The 26,030-nt window shown below is 43.4% G+C and overlaps 8 non-coding genes across 8 annotated transcripts; 5 read left to right on the top strand and 3 right to left on the bottom strand.

Annotated features, from left to right (window-relative positions):
- Positions 1–16,931: 16,931 nt before the first annotated feature.
- On the bottom strand, positions 16,932–17,004 carry trnar-ucg (transfer RNA arginine (anticodon UCG)). Its single transcript has one exon. It is a non-coding gene; the product is annotated as a tRNA-Arg (tRNA).
- Positions 17,005–17,454: 450 nt separating this feature from the next.
- Positions 17,455–17,526, top strand: trnap-ugg (transfer RNA proline (anticodon UGG)). The gene has a single exon. It is a non-coding gene; the product is annotated as a tRNA-Pro (tRNA).
- A 1,066-nt stretch (positions 17,527–18,592) lies between these two features.
- On the bottom strand, positions 18,593–18,665 carry trnar-ucg (transfer RNA arginine (anticodon UCG)). The gene has a single exon. It is a non-coding gene; the product is annotated as a tRNA-Arg (tRNA).
- A 450-nt stretch (positions 18,666–19,115) lies between these two features.
- trnap-ugg (transfer RNA proline (anticodon UGG)) lies at positions 19,116–19,187 on the top strand. The gene has a single exon. It is a non-coding gene; the product is annotated as a tRNA-Pro (tRNA).
- Positions 19,188–20,776: 1,589 nt separating this feature from the next.
- Positions 20,777–20,848, top strand: trnap-agg (transfer RNA proline (anticodon AGG)). The gene has a single exon. It is a non-coding gene; the product is annotated as a tRNA-Pro (tRNA).
- Positions 20,849–22,312: 1,464 nt separating this feature from the next.
- trnap-agg (transfer RNA proline (anticodon AGG)) lies at positions 22,313–22,384 on the top strand. The gene has a single exon. It is a non-coding gene; the product is annotated as a tRNA-Pro (tRNA).
- A 1,065-nt stretch (positions 22,385–23,449) lies between these two features.
- trnar-ucg (transfer RNA arginine (anticodon UCG)) lies at positions 23,450–23,522 on the bottom strand. Its single transcript has one exon. It is a non-coding gene; the product is annotated as a tRNA-Arg (tRNA).
- A 449-nt stretch (positions 23,523–23,971) lies between these two features.
- trnap-ugg (transfer RNA proline (anticodon UGG)) lies at positions 23,972–24,043 on the top strand. Its single transcript has one exon. It is a non-coding gene; the product is annotated as a tRNA-Pro (tRNA).
- Positions 24,044–26,030: the final 1,987 nt, after the last annotated feature.

Here is a 26,030-nt window from a genome sequence, read left to right as displayed (position 1 = left end):
AAATATGAAGGGAAAGATATCATTTTAGTTAATGTGCATGCACCCAATGAAGAGAGTGAAAAGAAAAGCTTTTTTAACATATTGAGAAGGTTTTTAAACGACTATAAACAAATAATAGTATGTGGGGATTTTAACACTGTTTTTAGCAGACAGGACATAACAGAAGGTATGGTTTTTAAATCAGACACAGGAAGAAAAGAACTAAAATCACTAATGGAGGAAAAAGGAATGATAGACATTTGGAGAGAGAGAAACGGGAAGAAAAAGGAGTTTTCTAGAAGACAAATAGTAGGGAATTTTGTAACTCAATCGAGAATAGACTATGTGTTATGCACAAGAAATATAGAAATTTATATAGAAAAAATAAAGTATGATGAAACTGTTTTAAGTGACCATAAATTTTTATTTTTTAATTTTAATACAGAAGAAATCCAAAGAGGCCCAGGGGTGTGGACATTAAATAGTGACATTTTAAAAAATGAAGACTATGTTAAAAAAATAAAAGGAATAATAGAAAAGGAAAAAGGAAACCAAATATATAATGAAGACAAAAGACTATGGTGGGAAAATGTCAAATTTCTGATTAAAAAAACTATGTGAAGTTTAGTTATAAACAGGTTTCGAGAGGATCACGTGCTTATGATTGCTAGCGGCTGGATCCACATTATCCAATTCTCAATGCACCAATCAGACGACTCCTAAGCTACTACAAATACCCTGGGTTACGTACCACCGCTATCTTCGTTTTGAAGACAGCTCTGCTCCGAATCAACTGCTACTGCTACTGCTACAACAACTACTTCAAAACGACTACATCTCCAACTATACTCCAACAACAACATCAAAACCTTCCACTTCAAGTGCCTCACACAACACATCCGCTGTGTCTTCAAACCAATTCTCCAGCAAGATCACAGTCAAAACTTGATCACCGTCCACGAACTCTGCTCAACTCTCAAGACGCCAGCGATTACGCCATGGCAATAAATAACTCACTGCTCTCCTAGCGGTGCACCTGCAGTAACGTATATCGCATGCTTTAAGGGGAAGCCTCGCAAAAAATAACTACTTCCCAACAAAGACTAAACATCTATTAAGCTTTTGAAAGACAAGACTCGCGTGACTAGAGAAATTTCAACCAATAACTCACCTTTCAAGCCTCCTGCCCGTCCATTGATCCATAACATTCCAAGTAATTAGACTGCAAAGATCCAGACAATCTAGTCCCTAAGGTTTGGTCCGCGGCATGTTCGTGCGTAGAAAAACATGACAGAATGCGCTGTCATCATCCAATCTAGTCACGGAGCGCAGCTGCGTCTCCTACACATTAACACTAGTATTCTGGTCAACAAATGGCCGCCGATCTTTTGATTGACACCCCATTGAGCCAATAGCTAAAAGAAGACTTGTCACCATCCAATGAGCTCCCAACTCGAGATGGTCCCGCCCTCTCTGACAATTTATGAATGAACTCGGCTACAAGACCTTATGAATCATAGGCTCGTGATTTAATAGCATTGAGATTCCAAACTTAATGTTAATGGATTAAAGTAAAGCTATAACAACATTCCATTCTTCCATTCACACAGTTTCTTCTAAGTGGTGACTTTATAGTTCAGAGTTTGATGTTGGCAGTTGATTATATATATATATATATATATATATATATATATATATATATATATATATATTAAAAAAAATAAAAATTTAAATTAATTAATAAATAAAATTTTTACCCAACCATTTAAATTCAACACATCTAGCACAGAAGTTAAATCGTAATGTGATTCATATGTCCATACCAAGCGGCAACCTCCCGCTCTCCCTCGGGAAGCCAATACGGAAGTAACTAAAACTGCAATTCATCAAAATTCCGCTAGTCCTGGCTCTATAATAGAGCAAATTGCAGCTGAGCCCACTGTTAGAATGGCCAACTTTGCAAAGATGTTTGCAGCCTGGTACAAAGAACGATTTTGGCTATTATTACCCTCCATGAAAACTGAGGGGGGTGAATTTTTTATAACTCATCCATTTCCTTTATATTAAGTTTGCATAATTAAGGGCGTGGCCACTTGAGTGACAGCTAGGTCTCGCTGGTCGCCGTCACTTCACCTCAGCTGAATCCGGCAGATTAGCCACTGATCTCGGCATATTCATCGTATTTTTGTTTTGTTTTATGTGGCTTTACACAGTCAGCTGCCTTTTGGACTTATTCTTACAATTATCAGATGATATGGGATGCTGTGTGCACTTAATTGTGCTCACAAACCATTAATGTGGCCTCCGTTTCCCATGTGAGTAAAGTTATATACTTATACACCATCTCTATAAATGTGCATGTTTTATTTAAGTTCATTTATCATTTATAATGTTCTTAAGAGCTGTAAAGCACTCCAGAATGTGACAGATTGATTAGCTGTAGGCTAGATCAGTCATCTGAAGCGTTATCATACAGTGTTATGCTGGAGTTCATCAATAGTCTTGCATTTACTAACACACACTATATCTGAAGTGTTTGGAAGTAATTCGCGTTTTCCTCCTGTAGAAAATGTCATAAGAACAATGCTTAGTGGCTCAATGTATTACAACAGTGTTTTTAAATGTCTAAACACTTTACTGATATAGTGTACAGCCAAGCACATGTGGTCAGAACACAACGAGTTGCAGGTAATAAAGTATTAAGTGTTTCTCCCAAAGTAAAGTCTGTCTGCCAGGTCTAAGCAAGTGCCAGCAGGTGTCTGTAGCTCCGCTCACTCTCCGTCTCTTTGCCCTTGTTTGGTATCCCGCCGTGGGTGCCATGACGCACAAACAAATGGCGACGGTTGGCCACACCCACTTGTAGCTTCTTTTGCGCTCTTCAGAAACCTATGGGTGACGTCACGGATGCTACGTCAATATATTTTACAGTCTATGGTCCATACACAAAGTGACATGCAAGGTCATAATAACAATTCAGTTGAATCTGAAATGGCAAAGGAACAACTCCATGCTTGATAAGTAGGAGGAGGACATTTCTGACAATAGATCTTCAAGAGGTATCTGTCTTCAAGAAGTACTTCCAGGACCACCAGACAAGCCACACCCCATATCCTCAGCTCTCCATCCATCTGCCATCCCGTGGGGGGACGAATGACCACCCCTACCATCCTTGCACTTCATGTCAACGAGGCTATCATACCATGCATTAACAAAGGCGCTTGAATTCACAGTTACCCATGCCCTTATTAAGATGCCTCGCATGGATATCAGCTAAAACAAATTATTATGTCTGGCATACATGTATCATGTTGTAAAGATTTCATTTCTGATTCTCTTTGGTTTCTCGTTTCAGAGATCATGACTGCTGGCCCTAGAAGCTGACCCTCATCCAACCTATTACAATCACATCTATTCCAAATACATTCACATTCCATGCAAAGGATACATTTTCACTAACCCAGCCCACACCACGATGCCATATTCCCACTTGCCCCTTTTAGTTTTAAGATGTTCTGAACTAACATCAAATGTCAATCATAAAATCCACCTCACCACATCTGATCTAACTTTGCTGGATGAAGAAACTCCATGTTTCTTTATTAAGCAAAGCAAATAGCTCAGTTTCATAAAGGACGTTCTGGATACTTCCTCGATATCCCCTCCCCCACACACCCATTCCAAACCCTCCAAGCATTCTTACACAACAGTAGAGCAATACCCCCTCAGGGAAGCCCAGCTGATCCTCTCCAGCCGAATTCCACCCACACACATTTCTAGGTATAAGCACGACTCTGCCTTTTCCCCCTATTCCCTCCTACTAACATAGGCACTCCTTCACTGCCCTTCCCACTTTTTACTTCCTTTAACTTTCCCTCCAAACTTGAGCTATTCCATACTCCTATTCACTCCCATTCACCACAGCTCACACCCATTTTGTGAGCACCCAGAGTTTCAATTGCTGCAGCAGAGACGCTCTAAACAAGCTCACATAGACCTTAATTTCCAATACCACTATCGTGACACTCCCACGTACTCATACAGCAGCAATGCTTCTAAGGGTGCGCACAGTACCTCCATACTGACCCACTGCACCTCTTCAGTAGCATAGATGCTCTGCCGAGCTGCACTTACCCATAGCACCACCGCAACTGTAGTGAAGCTCTAGCTAAGCCCTTATTTTCCTTCATCTCTACATATCACTACGGACAGTATTTACATTCCAGTAGGAACACTCATAACTCCAATACTGGCCACCACTGCACCTCTGCAACCGCAGAGGCACCCCGCTGAGCTACACTCACCCATAGCAACCAGCAACTGCGGTGACGCTCTAGCTGAGCCCCTATTTACTCTCATCTGTACACATCACTATTGACAGCATTTAACATTCCTGCAGGAGCACTCATAACACTTCAATATTGACTACCACTGCACCCCCGCAACAGAAGAGACGCTCTGCCGAGCCTTATTCTCCCTCTGCACCACTGCTGCAGCAGTGACGCTCCACCTGAGCTCACACACATCTCCATTTAGCCATTTCACTACCAATACACTCCCCAGCGCTACAACATCAGTTAAAACGCCTCTGCGGAAGTGCACTAGCCTTCCAATTTTGACTTCCATCACATTTGCAACAGCAGAGAAGCTCTGCAGAGCTTCCTTTCCCCTCCTCACCACTGCCGCAGCAGTGACGCTCTGCCTGAGCTCACATACACCTGCATCTAACATACCACTACTGACACACTCCCCAGCACTGCCAGAGCAGTTAAATTGCCTCCACGGAAGAGTACTTGCCTTCCAATACCGACTTCCACTGCACCTCTGCAACAGCAGAGAAGCTCCGCTGAGCTTCTTTTTCCCTCTGCTCCACTGCCGCAGCAGTGACGCTCTGCCTGAGCTCACACCTCAAGGAAACCCAGCTGGCCCTAACCAGCTAACACAATACTCCAGAACAAGGGCTCGAGCATGACCCTTTGTAAGCGTGAGTATGTGTGTACATGGATCTATGTGTATGTGCGTGTGGGTATAAATATATATATATATGTGTATGTACGCGTGTGTATATATGTATATGTATGCATGTATGCGTACATATATATGTGTACGTGTGTGTGTGTGTGTGTGTGTGTGTGCGTATGTATACATGTATAAGTTTGCATAAGTGTATGTATGTGTTATGTATGCGTGTATTCATGCGCGTACTTGTGTATGTGCATGTGTGTGTCATGTATGCACGGTATGCACGCGTGTGCATGTGCATTTGTGTGTGTCGTGTATGCACGCATGCATATGATGTGCATGTGCATATGTACCTGTATGTACATACCTACCTTTCTGTTTCCAAGCTTTGCTATGCTTTGCCATCCCACCCAACAGCTCTGACCCCCGCAGGGGTCTAACCCGAGCTTCGACTCCCGCAGGAGTCACTTCAAGCCCATCCCTGGCCACCCCTTCACAGTCACACCTCCAGTAGGAGCATCCCTGCCCCCTCCTTTCTCCCCACTCTTACTGGAACCCCCCACCCTATGGCTCTAACCCCCGCATTCCTAAAGGCCCCCAGCCTTTAGGAATGGTATGCACACACGTACGAGCAGGTATATGTGTGTGCATTTGCGTGCGTGTGTGTGTGCGAATGTGTGTGCGTGCATGTGCACGCATGCAGCTATATCCCTTCTCCTTTTCTTCCTTCCGGCGTCGAGATCCTCCGCCACCCTCTTTTTATCAATCTCTTTTCAGCGAATTACTTCGCTACTCTTTCTCTTCCCATAGGCCCTCAATCCTCAGCTCTAACTCCCGCAGGAGTCACTAAAACGAGCTTCGACTCCCGCAGGAAACTCGCCCCGGCCACCTCCTACAGTAGTCTCCACCGCCCCCTCCCTTCCCTAGACTACAGCAGGAGAAATGCCCACATCAGCTCTGACCCCCACAGGGGTCACCCCGAGCTTCGACTCCCGCAGGAGTCATTCACTGCCCCTCCCTGGCCCTTACTTATCGATTTTTATTTATATATATTTATATATATATATGTATATATATTTTACATTTATACTCTCCTTTTCTTCTTTCCGGCGTCGAGATCCTCCGCCTGGCAATTATTTGCCCTTTCTCTACTTCCTTACAGCGTTGAGTGCTTTTGCTACCTTTCTACCGCTTCTTTTATCTCCTCCCTTATCTCCTTATCTGTCAATTCCCCCAATAATTTCCTCCTTCCTGCGGCAAATTTTCTCCGCTAACTGTTTTCTTTCAGCATTGATTCCGCTACTTTTTACTTCCGCTTAGGCCCTCAATCCCCAGCTCTAACTCCCGCAGGAGTGACTAAAACGAGCTTCAACTCCCACAGGAGTTCATGACCCCCCTGGCCCACCACACACCATCTCATGCAGGAGTCTTCACCACCCAATACCTTTCCCCACTCCCGCAGGAGCCTGCCCACCCCAGCTCTCACTCCCGCAGGAGTGTATCCAAGCTTGACTCCCTCAGGAGTCAATCCAGCCCTTCCCACGCCTCCACTTGGACTCACGCAGGAGTCTACTTTCCTCTGCTCCCGCAGGAGCCTCTCTTCCTAAAATATCAATATATCCAGCAGCCGGATATGGCATTGTTACATCTGCATTTTGGGGGGTTCTTAAATACGCGGCTGCTGTCCCGAGCTCTATATGGCATTTTGGGGAGTTCTCGAGATCTACCTGAGCTCAAACTCCCTTCTCGCCTTGCATCGGGAGGGAGCCCCGGGCTCGAGGATCTTATGAGCTCAGGGCTCTCTCCCAGGACAGCATGCCAAACAAGCTTATAATTAATCATCAGCTAAGTGTGAACTCTTGAAGTGAAGTTTAGTTATAAACAAGTTTCGAGAGGATCAAGTGCTTATGATTGCTAGCGGCTGGATCCGCATTATCCAATTCTCAATGCACCAATCAGACGACTCCTAAGCTACTACAAATACCCTGGGTTACGTACCACCGCTATCTTCGTTTTGAAGAATCCCCCCATCCACCCTTACTCCTCCTTCTTCCTAGATGGGTGACACGGTGGCCCAGTGCTTAGCACTGTTGCCTCACAGCAAGAATGTCTCTGGTTCTAGGCTTTACCAATCCAGCAGACATTTCTGTGTGGAGTTTGCATTTTCTCCCCGTGCTCACGTGGGTTTCCCCCGGGTTTCCCGGTTTCCTCCCACCGTCCAAAAAACATGCAACATAAGTTAATTGACTAATCCACACCGGCACTATAGACATGCTCCTAGTAAATGGTTATCTCTCAAGAGCAATCACTGGCTGTTCATTGGTTATTACAGCGGGGGAGTTCTCGAGATCTACCTGAGCTCAAACTCCCTTCTCGCCTTGCAACGGGAGGGAGCCCCGGTCTCGAGGATCTTATGAGCTCAGGGCTCTCTCCCGGGACAGCATGCCAAACAAGCTTATAATTAATCATCAGCTAAGTGTGAACTCTTGAAAATACAATTTTGTAGAATAATACAAAAGAATAAAAGACACCAAGAAAAAACAATAAAAGAAATCTTAGAAAAAGAACTAGAAAAAAATGAAAAAGACATACAAAAAATAAAAGAAATGGAGGAAAAACTGAAAGAAATTGAGGAAAAAAAATATGAAGGAGCTAGACTAAGAAGCAAAGCAAAATATGTAGTAGAGGGAGAAAAATGCACAAAATTCTTCTTTGATTTAGAAAGACAAAAAGGAAAAGCAGAAACAATAAAGATAATACAAGGGGCAAAAGGAGAAAGCATAGAAGGAAATGAAGACATTTTAAAAGAAATAAAAACATACTATGAGGAGTTATTTAAAACACAGGGAGTTGATGAATTACAAATGGAAAAATTATTAAAACAGATAAAAACAAAAATAAATGAAGAGGATAAAAGAGAATGTGACCAAGAAATAAGAGAAGAAGAAATAAGAAAAGCATTAGAAAGCTTGAACAAAAGGAAAAGTCCAGGAATAGATGGGTTAAATAGTGAATTTTACGTATGTTTTAAAGAAATTTTAATACCAATTTTAACTGAAATGTTTAAAGAAATACTGCAAAAAGAAGAATTAAATGAAAGAATGGGAATGGGATTAATGCAATTAATACACAAAAAAGGAGAAAAGACATTGTTAAAAAATGACAGACCAATCACAATGTTAAACACAGATCTGAAGATTTTAACTCAAATTTGAGCAAATCGATTAAAAGAAGTGATGCCAAAAATAATTCAAACAACACAGGCCTACGCGATAAAAGGAAGAGACATAGCAGACATAACAATGAGCATAAAAGACATCATAGAATATATGAAGGACAAAAAAGAGGAAGGATATATCATAAGTTTGGATTTCGAAAAAGCTTTTGACAGAGTTGAACACCAGTTTTTATTCGAAGTACTTAAAAAGTTTGGTTTTGGAGAAGTTTTTAGAAAATGGATAAGGATTTTATATAAGGGTATTTTAACACAAATTAAATGTAATGGCTTTTTAACAGAATGTTTTAAAATAACAAGATCGATAAGGCAAGGATGTCCTCTGTCAGCACTCTTATATTCACTTGTGGCAGAATCCCTGGGCCTAGCTATCAGTAAAGAAGAAAAAATAAGAGGAATGGAAATTGAAGAAAATAAAGTAAATAAAATGTTTCAATATGCAGATGACACTACATTAATAGTAAAAGGAAAAGAGAGTGTGAAAGAAGCAATGAAAATAGTACAACAATTTTGTAAAGGATCGGGAAGTAAAGTAAATGAAGACAAAACGGTTTATATGAAGTTTGGAAAGGAGACAGATTTAACAGAATGCACTCATTTTAAAGAAGTAGAAGAAATAAAGATTTTAGGAGTATTAATGGGGAAAGATGCCAGAACAGCTAGAGATAAGATGTGGGAGGGTTTTTTAACAGATATAGAAAGGAGGTTAAATTACTGGAAACTAAGAACACTGACATTAAAAGGAAAAGTTTTAATTATAAATGTTTTAATGGAGTCTTAGTTGTGGCATGTTTTATATGTTTTAGAAATGCCAATGTGGATAGAAAAGAGGTTGAAAATAATGTTTTACTGATTTTTATGGGGAGGTAAGCCACCAAGGATTGCTTTTAATACAGTTGTAGGGGAAACAGATATGGGTGGGTTGGGTTTAATAGATGTATAACTGTTAGGGAAGCAGACGGACGAGTTAGGTGAGTATATAATGAAAGATGTTTATTACAGCAGCGGAGCACACAAGGATAACAAAGGGGATGTGACTGTAGTATGGTTGAGCTGATATTCCTTCTTCGGAGCAGGATGGATGACAGACACTGAGGGAGACCGAATGCACACACCAGAGGGCTTGCGGGGAAGACAGACTGAAGACACACTCAATACAGACAGGACACCGGGAACACTGGACAGACTGGAACGAAACAGAGATCAGGTAAGTTCAAGAGATTAGATCAATGTGATAGTGACTACCACCAGGAGGTACTCGCTATGAGTCCGCTTCGTGGGAACGAGACCGGACACTGACTAAAGTGAGGTGTGTGCTTATATAGTGAATAGGAGTGATTGGGTGCAGCTGTGCGTGGTTAATGCTCAGGTGACAGTGATCGTTGCGTGATGCTGGTGGAAGAGCCTGGCCAATCCGTGACATTACCCCCCTCCCCAGGGCCCGCTCCTGAGGGCCTAGACCGCCGACGCCGTGGTGGTCTACCTCGTCCACGAGGTACTGGGAACTCGGGGTGATTGGAGTGGAACTCCTCCATAAGTGCGGGATCTAATATATCGGATCTGGGGACCCAAGACCTCTCTTCTGGACCATATCCCTCCCAGTCTACGAGGTATTCCAGATGACCACCACGACGTCGGGACCGTAGAATGTCCTTGACCTTATATATGGACCCTTCTTCTGATATCAGTGGAAGAGGGGGTTCCTCTTCATGGCCAGGCTCTGTGGAGGGAATCAGAGGGTCGTGAAAAGGTTTGAGGAGTGACACGTGGAATGTGGGGTGGATTCTGTATTGTGGTGGTAGCTGTAACTTATAGGTGACTGGGTTGACCTATTCCAGGATGGTGAAGGGACCAACAAATCTGGGACTAAGTTTTCGGGAGGGCAGTCGCAAGCGGATGTCTCTGGTGGAGAGCCAAACTTTTTGCCCCGGAGCATAGGTAGGTCCAGGAATCCTCTTCTTGTCTGACACCTCCTTGGCTCGGCGAACTGCCCTCTGGAGATGGTGAGGAGCATCGTCCCAGACCCTCTCGCTCTCCCGGAACCAGTAATTCACTACGGGGACATCAGAAGGTTCGCCATCCCAGGGAAAGAGTGGAGGTTGGAAGCCCAGAATACACTGGAATGGCGTAAGTCCGGTGGTAGGTTGCCGCAGGGAATTCTGGGCGTATTCCGCCCAGCCCAGAAACTGGCTCCAGGAGTTCTGATGACCGTGACAGAAGGTCCTGAGGAACCGCCCTACTTCTTGAATCTTCCTCTCAGTCTGGCCGTTGGTCTGTGGGTGATAGCCAGACGAGAGGCTGACGGTCACACCCAGGAGTCTAAAAAAGGCTTTCCATAGTCTGGAGATGAATTGGGGTCCTCGTCCGAGACTATGTCTTCAGGTAGCCCAAAACATCGAAAGACATGGTTAAATAGGTTTTCAGCGGTTTCTAGGGCTGTGGGTAGACCCTTCAAAGTAATCAGACGACAGAATTTGGAGAATCGATCTACAATGACTAAAATGCAAGTATTACCTTCAGACGATGGGAGGTCTGTCATGAAGTCAACTCCTAGGTGTGACCAGGGGCGGTTTGGGATGGGCAAGGGATGGAGTTTTCCTGCAGGTAGATGACGAGGACTCTTTGACATGGCACATTCTCTACAGCCTTGGATGTATCTCCTCACATCCCTCGCCATGTTCGGCCACCAGAAGCGTTGGGATAGCAGCGAGAGGGTGTTGTTGGCCCCGGGATGCCCTGTGCCCAGAGAGGTATGACTGGAGTGAATGAGATCTACCCGTTGATTTTCAGGGATGAATCGTCGATTGGGGGGACAGCCCGGCGGAGTTCTGGACTCTGGGGTGGCGACAACTGTTGGAGCGGACCATGTGATGGGACAGACAGTGAGCTGATCTGGGAGGATGTTGGCCGGGGTCTCACTTATTTCCTGTTGGTCATGGATTCTGGAGAGTGCATCTGCCCGGATGTTTTTGGATCCTGGTCGATATGATATGGAGAACTGAAATCTAGAGAAGAATAAGGACCACCAGGCTTGACGAGGACAGAGTCTTTTTGCCTCTTTAAGGTACTGTAGGTTTTTGTGATCGGTGATCACCTGGAATGGGTGTTTAGCTCCCTCCAACCAGTGTCGCCACTCCTCCAGGGCGAGCTTGATGGCTAGAAGTTCACGGTTCCCGATGTCATAGTTCTTTTCCGCCGGGCTGAGCTTTCGGGAGAAGTAGGCGCATGGATGGAGTAGTGAGGGATTACTATGGAGCTGGGACAAGAGGGCTCCTACTCCGGTGGTCGATGCATCTACCTCGACCACGAAAGGTAAGTCGGGATTGGGGTGAGTCAGGAGTGTAGCCTGCGTGAAGGACTTCTTGAGTCTTTGGAAGGCTGCGGCCGCTTCGGGTGACCAGGATAGCATTTTGGGTTGATTCTTTAGGAGGTTGGTGTGCGGAGCGGTGATAAGACTGTAGTTGTGGATGAAACGTCGATAGAAATTGGCAAACCCTAGGAATCGTTGGAGTTCTTTAATGGTTTTTGGTTCAGGCCAGGAGATGACGGAAGTGACCTTCCCCTCGTCCATGCGAACCCCTTTTCGGTCAATGATGTATCCGAGGAACTGAACAGATGGTAAGTGAAATGAGCACATCTCAGCCTTGAGGTACAATTTATGGTTCCGTAGGGTTTGTAGGACCTCCGCAACGTGGTGGCGATGTTCGGCCTCACTCCGGGAGTAAATCAGGATATCATCAATATAGACAATGACAGAGATATGGAGGGACTCCCGGAGGACTTCGTGTATGAAGTTCTGGAATACGGAGTGGGCGTTGACCAGACCATAGGGCATGACCAGATATTCGTAGTGCCCAGTCGGAGTCACAAACGCCGTCTTCCATTCGTCCCCCTCGCGTATTCGTACCAGATTGTAGGCGCTGCAGAGGTCCAACTTGGTGAATATCCTGGTGGATCGGAGTTGTTCCAGGGCCACAGGGACGAGAGGAAGTGGATATCTGAATTTGATGGTGCCTTGGTTCAGGACTCGATAGTCAATACATGGCCGCAGTCCCTCCATCCTTCTTGGCCACGAAGAAGAAGCTTGAGGCCGCGGGTGACGTGGACTGGCGAATATACCCCTGACTCAGAGCCTCCTTAATGTACTCCTCCATGGCCTTAGTTTCTGGAAGGGACAACGGGTAGATCCTACCTCTGGGCATAGGAGCATCAGGAAGCAGGTCGATGGCGCAGTCCCATGGCCGATGTGGAGGTAGCTGGGAAGCTCTCTTGGGGCAAAATACATCCTCGTATGAGGAGTAGATCTTCGGGATCTGGATGGATCGTTTCTCGACTGGACTTTCGACAGACGTGACGTAGACAGTTAGGGGTTTCTGGATCTGCAAGGGTAGGTCGGGAAAACAGCTGGAGACGCATTCTTTACCCCATCTCTTGATTTCTCCTGTGCCCCAAGAGAGGATGGGATCGTGCTTCACCAGCCACGGGCGCCCTAGGATGATGTCCATTGATGCTCCCTCCAGAACCAGAAATTGAATTTGAAATTGAAACTTCCTTATGAAGTAAACCTACTCTGAGAGTGACAGGTTCACATTTACGATGGATACGTGCCTGGGAATGGATATCGGTGGTTATAGGTTGAATCTGGTAGACGTGCGTCGAGGCTTCGGTGTGGAGCTGGAGGTGGCGACAGAGGGCGTGTGAGATGAAATTTCCAGCTGACCCGGAGTCGATGAGGGCCGTGACTGAAATAGAGACAGAATGGGCAGTTAACTGAACATTGGTGGGGAGAGGGTGCATTTTTTCAATAGGAGAACTGAACACACTCACCAAGGAACGTACTGGACGAATGGGACAGTCCAGCCTGACATGTCCTTCGGCACCACAGTACATACACAGACCCCGGGTCAGCCTCCTCTGTCGCTCAGTAATCGTAAGTCTACCAGATTCGACGATCATAGGTTCTGGTTCTGGAGGGACGACTGGCTCTGGCAGACGAAGGAGTGCTTGTGAGATTGATGGGAGATCATGCTGGTAGACCTTCAGACGATCAGAACATCGAAGTGATTGTTGGATGAATTTTTCCAACCCCATGGTATCGTCGAGGGCTGCCAGCTGTAACCTCAGGTTGGGCTCCAATCCGAGCCGGTAAGTTGTTAGGAGAGATCGCTCATTCCATCCACTAGCAGCAGCCAGAGTACGAAACCGGAGCGCATAGTCCTCGGTGGACAATGCTCCCTGCTTAAGATGATATAATTGTTCTCCGGCTGCTACTTCTCCATCTGCACGACCAAAGACCTCCTTGAAATGTGTGGTAAAGTTATGAATGGAATTGGTTACCGGCCCAGTTTGCTGCCAGATGGTCTCAGCCCACCGGAGAGCCGACCCAGAGAGAAGGGAGATGATGAATGCAATTTTGGACTGATCTGTGGGGTATAATTGTGAATATCAGAGAACATTGTAATAGAAAGCCATTGCACTCCTCCGCCCCGCCAGAGTAGGGCACTGGTCAAGCCATGGGACAGGATGAGTGGGTGGACGGTGAAGAAGTGCTCGGTGCTGGTGGTGCTTCGGGAAGTGGAGTAACTGGCATTAAAACTCTCTTCAGTGAGTCCACCAACTCCTGAATGGGATCGGGAGTGCTCATGCTGTAGTGTTGTTAGGTCCGGTCTTCTGTTAGGGAAGCAGACGGACGAGTTAGGTGAGTATATAATGAAAGATGTTTATTACAGCAGCGGAGCACACAAGGATAACAAAGGGGATGTGACTGTAGTATGGTTTAGCTGATATTCCTTCTTCGGAGCAGGATGGATGACAGACACTGAGGGAGACCGAATGCACACACCAGAGGGCTTGCGGGGAAGACAGACTGAAGACACACTCAATACAGACAGGACACCGGGAACACTGGACAGACTGGAACGAAACAGAGATCAGGTAAGTTCAAGAGATTAGATCAATGTGATAGTGACTACCAGGAGGTACTCACTATGAGTCCGCTTCGTGGGAACGAGACCAGACACTGACTAAAGTAAGGTGTGTGCTTATATAGTGAATAGGAGTGATTGGGTGCAGCTGTGCGTGGTTAATACTCAGGTGACGGTGATCGTTGCGTGATGCTGGTGGAAGAGCCTGGCCAATCCGTGACAAGAACAAAGGAAAAATAGTTTAAGAGTGAAAAGAATAAAGAAGTATCTAGAAAAAGAAAACAAAGCAGAGTGGAAAAAACAATGAAATATTTTTTAAACAAATGTGGTGATTTTGACATGGGAGATGGGATTTTATGGATGAAAACAAAAGCTTGGATGACAGAAAACTTACCTGAATTTTATAGAGAAATTTTAAGCGCGTGGGGGAACTTTTTAACAAAAGTGCAATATGATCCACATGGAAGGGAAAACATTTTAAACCAACCTCTTTTCTTGAACAACAACATTTTAAGTCAAGGGAAGGTTTTATTTGGTTTAGTTGGGATTTTGTTTAGTTGGGAAGGTTTAGTTGGGATTTTGAAAGTAAGGGACATTTTATATGAATTTAAAGAAGGATTTTTAACTGAACAATATGTTATAGACACAATGGAGGAGGCGAAAGCGGAATACAACAGAAGGGAAATTGAGAAAAATCTTGACATAATTAAACAGGCAATTCCGAAAGAATGGATACGAAGCATAGATAATTTTGAAAAAGAAAAAAAAGAAGTGTGTGTGAAACTAGGAGAAAAATACACGATTTTAAAGAATGTACAGTGAAAATATTTATTGTTTTTTTAGAGAGAAAGTTTTTAAAGAACCAACAGCAAACAAATACTGGATGGAAAAATACAATGTAAAAGCAAATGAAATATGGGGAAACATGAAAGGAAGGTATGTAGAAACAAAAGTCGAATGTCTAGAATTTTTAATAAGGCACAAAGCAATATTTTCAGATGTCATTTTAAACAAGATAGGGATGGAACAAAGTGGAATATGTAAAGTATGTCAAAAAGAAGAGGGTTTTTTACACATGTTTTTATATTGTCAAGAATTGGAAAGTTTTTTAAAAGATTGTAAAGTTTTAATTAAAGGACTACTTGGAGACTGGGATGAAAATAAAACAGAATGGAGCAGAGTATTGATGTTGGGATGGAATAAGAAAAATGAAAATAAGAAAATTGTCAACCTATGTATCATGCTGATGAAGAATGCAATGTGGGAAAGGAGAAAATTGTGAAGGATGTATAGGCAATTTTAAGAAGGAAAATGGAAGGATATGTGGAAAAACTGTATATATATTATAAAAACGAGAAAAATTTAGGTGAACTGCACAAAATCTTGACGAACAAAGCATGTCAAGTTTTTAAAGAAATGAACTGGAATTTACCACAGTTTTAATGTTTTGATTCCAAATGATATTTTAATGTGTACTGTATTGTGCTTTACCGTGTGGAATTGTAATTAAAATTATTTTAATTGAAAAAAAAAAAAAAGGCAATGCCTGATCTCATCTGAACTCGGAAGCAAAGCAGGGTTGGGCCTGGTTAGTACTTGAATGGGAGACCGCCTGGGAATACCAGATGCTGTAAGCTTTTTGAATTCCTTCATTTGGCAGCGAATAAACTTCCCGTGTCCCAGCTCTGCTGCTGGTGTCTTTTCTGCTGCTGGTGCCCCGGAGCAGAAACAGAAAAAAAAAAAAAAAAAAAAAAAACTGGTAAACAATTGGGGTGACAAGGGCATTGTTTCTGTAATAAATAATTTTTTTTAAACGCCTGTCATAGAAAAAGAGCTTTTGCTGTGACTTTAGTTAATGAACATTTAGTGGACTTCTGATCTAAATCAGTCTAACATGTACAATTATACAGACAAAAAAAGGAGCGGCAATGATTCGGTTGTTAGATTTGTTTATGGATCTTGAACAACCCACCAGCTTTATATGTAAGCACCATTTTTGTCTTTGTACACAGTCTCTTCTCTGTAGGCACCATGCAGGATTCAAAATGGCCTTTCGCGTTAGGTATCTCGTTACCCTTTTAGTCATAATAGGTAATATGCATGGCAATGCAGGAAGTTAATGACATGCAAACACATCTCAAGAAGGTTTTCACAGCTACCGTGTTTCATCCACCAAACATTGCTCCCAAATTGAAGTGCGACCTTCAAAGACAACCCAGATGGGACTTGAACCAACAATCCCAAGCCCCGGAGGCTGATGCCTTCTCCCTTAGGCCACTGGGCCATTTCGCCAATCATTTGTCATGGATTTTTTGTATGCCTTTAACAAGATGCCAACGCATGGAAAACTGCACTTTAGGATCTCGATGCCAGTTTGCATTCCGTCAAATAAGATGTGTGCAACTAATGGTCAAACATTTTCTTTGTGCAATCATCCACATTCGTGTCTCATTGGTCCTGGGGTGTGGTTCTCGCGTATGGTGTGACTGGTCTTGAGTTTCAAATTCCAGACAAGGCCACTCTTATTAACTTGAAATCACAACCTTTCTGCAGCTATTTTCTTGTTTGCATTTCATCATCATCCACCTAACAAGAGACCATTAGTTGAAAGCCACGGGGTACTTGAAGTCAAGATCTCCATTACCAAAGCTTAGCGGAACCATTTAGGTTTGTAACGTGACAGTGAGATTCAAGCAAGATTGGATGAATCTTATTTGAAGTGTGCAGCAAGTCTGAGAATTCGAAGCTAACTATTGTCCTCAGATCATCACGCCTAAGTTTTGAGAAGACCAGTCGGAATTGTTTCACACAACTTAAATGTAACCCAACAAAGACAACCCAGATGGGACTTGAACCCACAATCCCCAGCTTCGAAGGCTGATGCCTTATCCATTAGGCCACTGGGTCAACACTAGCCTTTGTCATATCTGATGTATGGCTCAGGAAGTTCTTGTTACTCAGAAAACAGTACTTTAGGATCCCTATGCCATATTGCATTCAGACGATCTGGTGTGTACACCTAATGACAAAACAGCTTCTCTGAGGAGTTTTCCATTGTCATGTCTTTTTGACCTAAGGGTATGAACCTAGCTTTTTAAAGGTAACATTGGATTGTCTTGCACAGTCAACTTAAAAGGAACTGCATCAAAGACAACCCAGTTGGTACTTTAAACCCACAATCCCCAGCTTCGAAGGCTGGTGCCTTATCCATTAGGCCACTGGACTGTTTTATACGTACTGTGAACTGTAATATGCCTCCAGGGAGTTGCTGACACATGTAACAAAAACAACATGAACAAAGAGTAGAGTGGATCGGTCTCACAGAATTTTTTGTGGCACTGCAGACTGCTTCTACAGGGCTCGTTGGTCTAGGGGTATGATTCTCGCTTTGGGTGCGAGAGGTCCCGGGTTCAAATCCCGGACGAGCCCTACGACAGTCATAGAAAAAGCAGCGGTGCTGTGCTATCCAAGGTGTTTCTATGTTAATTGTAGCAGCTTTTGCTGTGAGTTTAGTTAATGAACATTTAGTGGACTTCTGATCTAAATCAGTCTAACATGTACAATTATACAGACAAAAAAAGGAGCGGCAATGATTCGGTTGTTAGATTTGTTTATGGATCTTGAACAACCCACCAGCTTTATATGTAAGCACCATTTTTGTCTTTGTACACAGTCTCTTCTCTGTAGGCACCATGCAGGATTCAAAATGGCCTTTCGCGTTAGGTATCTCGTTACCCTTTTAGTCATAATAGGTAATATGCATGGCAATGCAGGAAGTTAATGACATGCAAACACATCTCAAGAAGGTTTTCACAGCTACCGTGTTTCATCCACCAAACATTGCTCCCAAATTGAAGTGAGACCTTCAAAGACAACCCAGATGGGACTTGAACCAACAATCCCAAGCCCCGGAGGCTGATGCCTTCTCCCTTAGGCCACTGGGCCATTTCGCCAATCATTTGTCATGGATTTTTTGTATGCCTTTAACAAGATGCCAACGCATGGAAAACTGCACTTTAGGATCTCGATGCCAGTTTGCATTCCGTCAAATAAGATGTGTACAACTAATGGTCAAACATTTTCTTTGTGCAATCATCCACATTCGTGTCTCATTGGTCCTGGGGTGTGGTTCTCGCGTATGGTGTGACTGGTCTTGAGTTTCAAATTCCAGACAAGGCCACTCTTATTAACTTGAAATCACAACCTTTCTGCAGCTATTTTCTTGTTTGCATTTCATCATCATCCACCTAACAAGAGACCATTAGTTGAAAGCCACGGGGTACTTGAAGTCAAGATCTCCATTACCAAAGCTTAGCGGAACCATTTAGGTTTGTAACGTGACAGTGAGATTCAAGCAAGATTGGATGAATGTTATTTGAAGTGTGCAGCAAGTCTGAGAATTCGAAGCTAACTATTGTCCTCAGATCATCACGCCTAAGTTTTGAGAAGACCAGTCGGAATTGTTTCACACAACTTAAATGTAACCCAACAAAGACAACCCAGATGGGACTTGAACCCACAATCCCCAGCTTCGAAGGCTGATGCCTTATCCATTAGGCCACTGGGTCAACACTAGCCTTTGTCATATCTGATGTATGGCTCAGGAAGTTCTTGTTACTCAGAAAACAGTACTTTAGGATCCCTATGCCATATTGCATTCAGACGATCTGGTGTGTACACCTAATGACAAAACAGCTTCTCTGAGGAGTTTTCCATTGTCATGTCTTTTTGACCTAAGGGTATGAACCTAGCTTTTTAAAGGTAACATTGGATTGTCTTGCACAGTCAACTTAAAAGGAACTGCATCAAAGACAACCCAGTTGGTACTTTAAACCCACAATCCCCAGCTTCGAAGGCTGGTGCCTTATCCATTAGGCCACTGGACTGTTTTATACTTACTGTGAACTGTAATATGCCTCCAGGGAGTTGCTGACACACGTAACAAAAACAACATGAACAAAGAGTAGAGTGGATCGGTCTCACAGAATTTTTTGTGGCACTGCAGACTGCTTCTACAGGGCTCGTTGGTCTAGGGGTATGATTCTCGCTTTGGGTGCGAGAGGTCCTGGGTACAAATCCCGGACGAGCCCTACGACAGTCATACAAAAAGCAGCGGTGCTGTGCTATCCAAGGTGTTTCTATGTTAATTGTAGCAGCTTTTGCTGTGAGTTTAGTTAATGAACATTTAGTGGACTTCTGATCTAAATCAGTCTAACATGTACAATTATACAGACAAAAAAAGGAGCGGCAATGATTCGGTTGTTAGATTTGTTTATGGATCTTGAACAACCCACCAGCTTTATATGTAAGCACCATTTTTGTCTTTGTACACAGTCTCTTCTCTGTAGGCACCATGCAGGATTCAAAATGGCCTTTCGCGTTAGGTATCTCGTTACCCTTTTAGTCATAATAGGTAATATGCATGGCAATGCAGGAAGTTAATGACATGCAAACACATCTCAAGAAGGTTTTCACAGCTACCGTGTTTCATCCACCAAACATTGCTCCCAAATTGAAGTGCGACCTTCAAAGACAACCCAGATGGGACTTGAACCAACAATCCCAAGCCCCGGAGGCTGATGCCTTCTCCCTTAGGCCACTGGGCCATTTCGCCAATCATTTGTCATGGATTTTTTGTATGCCTTTAACAAGATGCCAACGCATGGAAAACTGCACTTTAGGATCTCGATGCCAGTTTGCATTCCGTCAAATAAGATGTGTACAACTAATGGTCAAACATTTTCTTTGTGCAATCATCCACATTCGTGTCTCATTGGTCCTGGGGTGTGGTTCTCGCGTATGGTGTGACTGGTCTTGAGTTTCAAATTCCAGACAAGGCCACTCTTATTAACTTGAAATCACAACCTTTCTGCAGCTATTTTCTTGTTTGCATTTCATCATCATCCACCTAACAAGAGACCATTAGTTGAAAGCCACGGGGTACTTGAAGTCAAGATCTCCATTACCAAAGCTTAGCGGAACCATTTAGGTTTGTAACGTGACAGTGAGATTCAAGCAAGATTGGATGAATCTTATTTGAAGTGTGCAGCAAGTCTGAGAATTCGAAGCTAACTATTGTCCTCAGATCATCACGCCTAAGTTTTGAGAAGACCAGTCGGAATTGTTTCACACAACTTAAATGTAACCCAACAAAAACAACCCAGATGGGACTTGAAACCACAATCCCCAACTTCGAAGGCTGATGCCTTATCCATTACACCACTGGGTCAACACTAGCCTTTGTCATATCTGATGTATGGCTCAGGAAGTTCTTGTTACTCAGAAAACAGTACTTTAGGATCCCTATGCCATATTGCATTCAGACGATCTGGTGTGTACACCTAATGACAAAACAGCTTCTTTGAGGAGTTTTCCTTTGTCATGTCTTTTTGACCTAAGGGTTTGAACCTAGCTTTTTAAAGGTCACACTGGATTGTCTTGCACAGCCAACTTAAAAGGAACTGCATCAAAGACAACCCAGTTGGTACCTTAAACCCACAATCCCCAGCTTCGAAGGCTGGTGCCGTATCCATTACTCCACTGGGCTGTTTTTCACTGCCTGTGAACTGTAATATGCCTCCAGGGAGTTGCTGACACACGTAACAAAAACAACATGAACAAAGAGTAGATGGGATCAGTCTCACAGAATTTTTTGTGGCACTGCAGACTGCTTCTACAGGGCTCGTTGGTCTAGGGGTATGATTCTCGCTTAGGGTGCGAGAGGTCCCGGGTTCAAATCCCGGACGAGCCCTATGCCAGTCATAGAAAAAGCAGCGGAGCTGTGCTGTCTATGGTGTTTCTATGTTAATTGTAGCAGCTTTTGCTGTGACGTTAGTTAATGAACTTTTAGTGGACTTCTGATCTAAATCAGTCTAACATGTACACTTATTCAGACAAAAAAAGGAGCGGTTATGATTCGGTTCTTAGATTTGTTTTTGGATCTCAAACAACCCACCAGCTTTATATGTAAGCACCGTTTTAATGACATGCAAACACATTTCAAGAAGGTTTTCACAGCTACCATGTTTCATCCACCAAACATTGCTAACATATTGAAGTTAGACCTTCAAAGATGACCCAAGTGGGACTTGAACCCACAATCCCCAGCTCCGGAGGCTGATGCCTTATCCCTTAGGCCACTGGGACCATTTCGCCAATCATTTGTCATGGATTTTTTGTATGCCTTTAACAAGATGCCAACGCATGGAAAACTGCACTTAGGATCTCGATGCCAGTTTGCATTCCGTCAAATAAGATGTGTGCAACTAATGGTCAAACATTTTCTTTGTGCAATCATCCACATTCGTGTCTCATTGGTCCTGGGGTTGGTTCTCGCGTATGGTGTGACTGGTCTTGAGTTTCAAATTCCAGACAAGGCCACTCTCATTAACTTGAAATCACAACCTTTCTGCAGCTATTTTCTTGTTTGCATTTCATCATCATCCACCTAACAAGAGACCATTAGTTGAAAGCCACGGGGTACTTGAAGTCAAGATCTCCATTACCAAAACTTAGCGGAACCGTTTAAGTTTGTAACGTGACAGTGAGATTGAAGCAAGATTGGATGAATCTTATTTGAAGTGTGCAGCAAGTCTGAGAATTCGAAGCTAACTATTGTCCTCAGATCATCACGCCTAAGTTTTGAGAAAACAAGTCGGAATTGTTTCACAAAACTTAAATGTAACCCAAGAAACACAACCCAGATGGGACTTGAATCCACAATCCCCAGCTTCGAAGGCTGATGCTTTATCCATTAGGCCACTGGGTCAATACTAGCAAATGTCATATCTGTTGTATGGCTCAGGAAGTTCTTGTAACTCAGAAAACAGTACTTTAGGATCCCTATGCCATATTGCATTCAGACGATCTGGTGTGTACACCTAATGACAAAACAGCTTCTCTGAGTTTTCCTTTGTCATGTCTTTTTGACCTAAGGGTTTGAACCTAGCTTTTTAAAGGTCACACTGGATTGTCTTGCACAGTCAACTTAAAAGGAACTGCATCAAAGACAACCCAGTTGGTACCTTAAACCCACAATCCCCAGCTTCGAAGGCTGGTGCCTTATCCATTAGGCCACTGAACTGTTTTATACTTACTGTGAACTGTAATATGCCTCCAGGGAGTTGCTGACACACGTAACAAAAACAACATGAACAAAGAGTAGAGTGGATCGGTCTCACAGAATTTTTTGTGGCACTGCAGACTGCTTCTACAGGGCTCGTTGGTCTAGGGGTATGATTCTCGCTTAGGGTGCGAGAGGTCCCGGGTTCAAATCCCGGACGAGCCCTACGACAGTCATAGAAAAAGCAGCGGTGCTGTGCTATCCAAGGTGTTTCTATGTTAATTGTAGCAGCTTTTGCTGTGAGTTTAGTTAATGAACATTTAGTGGACTTCTGATCTAAATCAGTCTAACATGTACAATTATACAGACAAAAAAAGGAGCGGCAATGATTCGGTTCTTAGATTTGTTTATGGATCTTGAACAACCCACCAGCTTTATATGTAAGCATCATATTTGTGTTTGTACACAGTCTCTTCTCTGTAGGCACCATGCAGGATTCAAAATGGCCTTTCGCGTTAGGTATCTCGTTACTCTTTTAGTCATAACAGGTAATATGCATGGCAATGCAGGAAGTTATTGACATGCAAACACATCTCAAGAAGGTTTTCACAGCTACCGTGTTTCATCCACCAAACATTGCTCCCATATGGAAGTGAGACCTTCAAAGACAACCCAGATGGGACTTGAACCTACAATCCCGAGCCCCGGAGGCTGATGCATTATCCATTAGGCCACTGGGCCATTTCGCCAATCATTTGTCATGGATTTTTGTATGCCTTCAACAAGATGCCAACGCATGGAAAACTGCACTTTAGGATCTCGATGCCAGTTTGCATTCCGTCAAATAAGATGTGTGCAACTAATGGTCAAACATTTTCTTTGTGCAATCATCCACATTCGTGTCTCATTGGTCCTGGGGTGTGGTTCTCGCGTATGGTGTGACTGGTCTTGAGTTTTAAATTCCAGACAAGGCCACTCTCATTAACTTGAAATCACAACCTTTCTGGAGCTATTTTCTTGTTTGCATTTCATCATCATCCACCTAACAAGAGACCAATTAGTTGAAAGCCACGGGGTACTTGAAGTCAAGATCTCCATTACCAAAGCTCAGCGGAACCATTTAGTTTGTAACGTGACAGTGAGATTCAAGCAAGATTGGATGAATCTTATTTGAAAGTGTGCAGCAAGTCTGAGAATTCGAAGCTAACTATTGTCCTCAGATCATCACGCCTAAGTTTGAGAAGACCAGTCAGAATTGTTTCACACAACTTAAATGTAACCCAACAAAGACAACCCAGATGGGACTTGAACCCACAATCCCCAGCTTCGAAGGCTGATGCCTTATCCATTAGGCCACAGGGTCAACACTAGCCTTTGTCATATCTGATGTATGGCTCAGGAAGTTCTTGTTACTCAGAAAACAGTACTTTAGGATCCCTATGCCATATTGCATTCAGACGATCTGGTGTGTACACCTAATGACAAAACAGCTTCTCTGAGGAGTTTTCCATTGTCATGTCTTTTGACCTAAGGGTATGAACCTAGCTTTTTAAAGGTAACATTGGATTGTCTTGCACAGTCAACTTAAAAGGAACTGCATCAAAGACAACCCAGTTGGTACTTTAAACCCACAATCCCCAGCTTCGAAGGCTGGTGCCTTATCCATTAGGCCACTGGACTGTTTTATACTTACTGTGAACTGTAATATGCCTCCAGGGAGTTGCTGACACACGTAACAAAAACAACATGAACAAAGAGTAGAGTGGATCGTTCTCACAGAATTTTTTGTGGCACTGCAGACTGCTTCTACAGGGCTCGTTGGTCTAGGGGTATGATTCTCGCTTTGGGTGCGAGAGGTCCTGGGTTCAAATCCCGGACGAGCCCTACGACAGTCATAGAAAAAGCAGCGGTGCTGTGCTGTCCGAGGTGTTTCTATGTTAATTGTAGCAGCTTTTGCTGTGAGTTTAGTTAATGAACATTTAGTGGACTTCTGATCTAAATAAGTCTAACATGTACAATTATACAGACAAAAAAGGAGCGGCAATGATTCGGTTGTTAGATTTGTTTATGGATCTTGAACAACCCACCAGCTTTATATGTAAGCACCATTTTTGTCTTTGTACACAGTCTCTTCTCTGTAGGCACCATGCAGGATTCAAAATGGCCTTTCGCGTTAGGTATCTCGTTACCCTTTTAGTCATAATAGGTAATATGCATGGCAATGCAGGAAGTTAATGACATGCAAACACATCTCAAGAAGGTTTTCACAGCTACCGTGTTTCATCCACCAAACATTGCTCCCAAATTGAAGTGAGACCTTCAAAGACAACCCAGATGGGACTTGAACCAACAATCCCAAGCCCCGGAGGCTGATGCCTTATCCCTTAGGCCACTGGGCCATTTCGCCAATCATTTGTCATGGATTTTTTGTATGCCTTTAACAAGATGCCAACGCATGGAAAGCTGCACTTTAGGATCTCGATGCCAGTTTGCATTCCATCAAATAAGATGTGTGCAACTAATGGTCAAACATTTTCTTTGTGCAATCATCCACATTCGTGTCTCATTGGTCCTGGGGTGTGGTTCTCGCGTATGGTGTGACTGGTCTTGAGTTTTAAATTCCAGACAAGGCCACTCTCATTAACTTGAAATCACAACCTTTCTGGAGCTATTGTCTTGTTTGCATTTCATCATCATCCACCTAACAAGAGACCAATAGTTGAAAGCCACGGGGTACTTGAAGTCAAGATCTCCATTACCAAAGCTCAGCGGAACCATTTAGGTTTGTAACGTGACAGTGAGATTCAAGCAAGATTGGATGAATCTTATTTGAAGTGTGCAGCAAGTCTGAGAATTCGAAGCTAACTATTGTCCTCAGATCATCACGCCTAAGTTTTGAGAAGACCAGTCGGAATTGTTTCACACAACTTAAATGTAACCCAACAAAGACAACCCAGATGGGACTTGAACCCACAATCCCCAGCTTCGAAGGCTGATGCCTTATCCATTAGGGCCACTGGGTCAACACTAGCCTTTGTCATATCTGATGTATGGCTCAGGAAGTTCTTGTTACTCAGAAAACAGTACTTTAGGATCCCTATGCCATATTGCATTCAGACGATCTGGTGTGTACACCTAATGACAAACAGCTTCTCTGAGGAGTTTTCCATTGTCATGTCTTTTTGACCTAAGGGTATGAACCTAGCTTTTTAAAGGTAACATTGGATTGTCTTGCACAGTCAACTTAAAAGGAACTGCATCAAAGACAACCCAGTTTGGTACTTTAAAACCCACAATCCCAGCTTTGAAGGCTGGTGCCTTATCCATTAGGCCACTGGACTGTTTTATACTTACTGTGAACTGTAATATGCCTCCAGGGAGTTGCTGACACACGTAACAAAAATAACATGAACAAAGAGTAGAGTGGATCGGTCTCACAGAATTTTTTGTGGCACTGCAGACTGCTTCTACAGGGCTCGCTGGTCTAGGGGTATGATTCTCGCTTACGGTGCGAGAGTTCCCGGGTTCAAATCTTGGATGAGCCCTACGACAGTCATAGAAAAAGCAGCGGTGCTGTGCTATCCAAGGTGTTTCTATGTTAATTGTAGCAGCTTTTGCTGTGAGTTTAGTTAATGGACATTTAGTGGACTTCTGATCTAAACCAGTCTAACATGTACAATTATACAGACAAAAAAAGGAGCGGCAATGATTCGGTTGTTAGATTTGTTTATGGATCTTTGAACACCCACCAGCTTTATATGTAAGCACCATTTTTGTCTTGTACACAGTCTCTTCTCTGTAGGCACCATGCAGGATTCAAATGGCCTTCGCGTTAGGTATCTCGTTACCCTTTTAGTCATAATAGGTAATA

The sequence above is a fragment of the Danio aesculapii genome, chromosome 4, assembly GCF_903798145.1.
Source record: "Danio aesculapii chromosome 4, fDanAes4.1, whole genome shotgun sequence".
Lineage (NCBI taxonomy): Eukaryota > Metazoa > Chordata > Actinopteri > Cypriniformes > Danionidae > Danio > Danio aesculapii.
The sequence above is the reverse complement of the archived record's forward strand: the minus strand, read 5'-3'. Positions and strand labels throughout refer to the sequence as shown.